This window comes from Nycticebus coucang, chromosome X, assembly GCF_027406575.1.
Source record: "Nycticebus coucang isolate mNycCou1 chromosome X, mNycCou1.pri, whole genome shotgun sequence".
Classification (NCBI taxonomy): Eukaryota; Metazoa; Chordata; class Mammalia; order Primates; family Lorisidae; genus Nycticebus; species Nycticebus coucang.
In genome coordinates this window covers 120,403,249-120,407,485 of record NC_069804.1, presented here as the reverse complement: position 1 = coordinate 120,407,485, position 4,237 = coordinate 120,403,249, and the positions used below count along the sequence as shown (strand labels likewise).

The 4,237-nt window shown below is 35.6% G+C and overlaps 1 pseudogene; it reads left to right on the top strand.

The window, feature by feature from the left end:
• The first annotated feature begins 1,697 nt into the window (after window positions 1–1,697).
• On the top strand, window positions 1,698–3,709 carry LOC128576971 (histone-lysine N-methyltransferase SETDB2-like; annotated as a pseudogene).
• Window positions 3,710–4,237: the final 528 nt, after the last annotated feature.

The window sequence follows — 4,237 nt, the reverse complement described above, 5'->3', positions numbered from 1 at the left end:
CAGTAAATTTGAGCTATTTTCCTGACCAAGCTTGCCCCAAATCTGAATTTCATCAGTTACCTATACCTTGAGCTGGATATGCAATGAGGCACTAAATGACCAACAGCTTCAATATATACAAAGGGAGGTCACATTTATTTCATTAAAAATGCCTTCTAATTCTACACAGATTCATGTATAACTGAATAGTTTGCATCTCATTAATATTTAATAGATATGGCTAATCATCCTTTGATTAAACATTACTCTCTCCAGCTAGTGACACATTTTTATACTCTCCATTCCATAAAATCCTCATGAGCTAAGCATCTGCATTTTTAGATTCAATAACATGATAAGTGCAAAAGAGGAAAATAATAAACCAGAAGATAACAAAATAAGGATCAAAGTAGATGAGCAAGCCAAAATTCAGTTCATTGAAAACATTGATACTGGGCATGGTGGCTCCTGCCTGTGATCCTACTATTCAGGGAGGCCAAGGAAGGTGGATTTTGTGAGCTCAGGAGTTCAAGACCAGCCTAAGGAAGAGGAAGGGCCCATCTCCATTAAAAGCAGAAAAATTAACTAAGTGTCATAATGGGCATCAGCAGTCCAAGCTCCTGGGGAAGCTGAAGGTTGACGACTGCTTGAACCCAAGAGACTAAAGTTGCTGTGAGCTATGATGATACCTCAGCACGCAACACAAGGATAATACAGTGAGATTCTATCTAAAACAAAAAACAAACAAACAAAAAAGAAATAAGAAAGAAAGAAAAGAAAACATTGATGGGATGTATAAACTAAACTTTAGCCAGATTGATTAAGAAAAAGAGGAAAGGCATGAACAATATTAAAAATAAAAAGCAGACTGAACAGATGCTGTAGAAATCAAACTGGAATTAAAAGGAGAGGTGGCTCTCACTTGTAATCCTAGCACTCTGGGAGGCTGAGGCGGATGTCACTTGAGCTCAGGAGTTGGAGACCAGGCTGAGGAAGAGTAAGACTCCGTCTCTACCAAAAGTTGAAAAACTGAGGCAAGACAGTTTCTTGATCCAAGGAGCTTGAGATTGCTGTGAGGTATGATGCCATGTCACTCTATTCAGTGTGCCAGAGTGAGACTCTTCTCAAAAAAAGTTATTTTCCTACAAATAAGAAAAAAACAGACTGATAGAGAAACATGGGTGAGAAAGTTGCATAAGCCATTCATAAAAGAAAGAGAAAACACAGATGGCAAATAAGCCTATGAGACTATTGCTCAATCTAGGAATCAGGGAAATACAAATCTAAGATGGATAATATATTGAAAGGAGTTGAGAGCCCTGGTAGCCAATCAGGAGGTGTGTGCTAGGGCACTGCTATGATACAGATGAATGTTTCATGCATTGGTGGACGAAAGTTAAAGTTGGTTTTCATTAAAAAATTATTGTCAGTGATCAGGTACAAGCAAAATTTTCACTTGAAGGTGCATGGACTTGTGATGTGGTTGGACTATTGGTCATTTCTGAAAGTTTCTTCAACTACAGTTTCTAATTTAAAATTTCAAGTATCAAAAGACATTGAGTTTAGAATAGTATAATGATGTATTTTGTCTGTGGACTACAAATTTCATAGAGACCACAATTGGATTCAAGTTATATTTTCCAGTCAAAGTGATTAATACCATTCTGTTCTCTGATAAAACTAATGTTGAAGAGTCTTATATTTATGAACACCAAAGGATGGGAGGAAAAAATGACGATGCAAAAACGTTCCGGATGGAGCTAAAAGATGATTGAAAAGTGGACTTAATATGTGAACAAGTACAAAATGTGCCACAGTCACTGAAACAAAAGACTAAAGATGGGTCTGCTACAAATAAAGAATATATCCAAGTAATGATTCTAGTGAATGAAGCAAATATTAGTAACAATTTAGCTTTGATAAAGTATCATATACCTGTGACTCAGAATGAACAGGAAAACCAATCAAATACATTCCCTTCTACATCATATGAAAACGTTGCAAAAGACTGTGCACTTCTATCTACAGAATATGAGGAAATTCTTTCTCTGAAAAATAAAATGGTAGAGTTTAGAGGAAAATAATCATCTTTGAATTTATCTTACCAAAGTCATGCCTGCTCTGGTGCCTGTATAATGAAAATGCCACCAACCTTCAATGGAGAAATCCCTCTGCAGCTACCAATTAAATGTCACTTCCAGAGATGACATGCAAAGACAAACTCTCATTCTTTAGCACTCCACTTGACTGAGAAGTAACTAAAGGAAGAAGAAATTGTTTCTGATGTGGACATTAGCAATAGAGTGGAATCTGTGCACATTCCTTTCTCTAATGGAATTGATAGTAAAAAGCTTCCACAGTTTAAGTACAGGAAGACCATGTGGCCACATGCATACCATCTATATGGCTTCTCCACCATGTTCACTGATTCATGTGATGGTTTTGAGGGCTGTGTAGACATAGCAAAATGTGTGTGTCTTCAACTGACAGCAAGGAATGCCAAAAACTTTTCCCTTGTCAAGTAATAAAGTACCCTCTGGATATAAATACAAAAGACTACAGAGACTAGTACTTACTGGAATTTATGAATGCAGTCTGTTGTGCAAATGTAATTAATGATTGTGTCAAAACCTAGTTGTACAACAATATCCTCAAGTGAAGTTATAGGTGTTCAAAAGTGAGAAAAAGGGCTAGGGATACATTGCCTGGATGATGTTGACAGAGGGACATTTGTTTGTATCCATTCAGAAAGATTACTAAGCAGAGCTAATGTTGAGAAATCTAATGCTATTGATGAAAATGAAGCAGAAAAGAATACTATGAAAAATACATTTCCAAAAAAAGTGGAGTATATAAGTTGCATGTTCAGATTCTGAGGTTGAAATTTTCCCATTAGAACTGGAAACACATGCTAGAAATGCTGGAGCTGAGGAGTGTTCACCAAAGTTCAGTAGGAATTCTGGGAAGCTTGTTATGGAAATGAAGTATAACAATATTTCAAGAATTCAGTATCATTCAGTTATTAGAAGTCTAAATTCAAGATAGAAATTTTTCAATGCAATGGGAAAAATTTGAATTTGTTTCCTTGGAGTCTGTCACCTCAGAAGATAATGACAGATTTGAACCAGCCCAGGAATTTCTGAGCTCTAAAACCAAGGGAGTTCAAAAGGACTCTAATTCAAACCAAGTTGAAGGTTCTGAAGACACTGCTTTTTCAAATGTGAGAAATGTAACTAGACATAGAGAAGAAACTCCACCAGGGGACACATGTAACAATGAAGCCATGATGAATTATGAAAATATGAAAAAGAAATTTGAGATTCAAATACAAAAGCCCCAAGAGTAACAATCTTCAGCATGTCAAAAATAGCAGATCTTTTGTGATGAAGAGTTGCCAAATGAAACCAAAAAGACTTCATCTGACTCTTTAAGGAATTTCAGTAAAGGGAATGTGTTTTTACTGGATGCCACAAAAGAAGGAAATGTGGGCCACCTGCTTAATCATAGCTGTTGCCCAAATCTCTTGGTACAGAATGTTTTTTAGAAACATGCGACAGGAGTTTTCTATTGGTGGCATTCTTCACCAACCGGTAAGTCAAAGCAAGAACAGAACTAACATGGGGTTAGGGTTATGAAGCTAGGACTGTGCCTGAGGAGGAAATCCTCTGCCAAAGGTGGGGATAATAAATGTAGGAAAAAATATTATAAATATGCAGCTAATACTTATTGATGCTGAAATTTGAACACCAGAAAAGAATCCTCAGTCACTAATGGAAGTAATTTAGGTTTAGGCCCTTCAAGGTAATTTTTCTCAGCTGTCCGTTGCTAGGGGATTCTTATTTTGTTACTAATTTTATATGTGTGACTTACAAATGCCAGGAACAAAAAGAGGCATTTTCATATGTATAGGGTATCTCTTGTTCTTATTCCTCTTTAACTTTACATGTGTAGGAAGAAAGTGTATATTTTATGTGAAACACCACTGTACAATTGATAATATATATATATATATACAATTGATAATATATATTACCCATATTATATATATAACATATATATATTAGGTGCTATCAAATGTCATACCAGAACTCAAAAATATATATATTAGAAGAAAGTTTAAAAGTCTGACAACATCAATATGAACCAGAAAGTGGAGCAACTGGAACTCTTGTATACTGTTTATGGCAGTGCATATTTATACATGTACAACTATTATGGAAATAAATTAGCATTATGGAGTAAAGTTAAAAATGAGCAC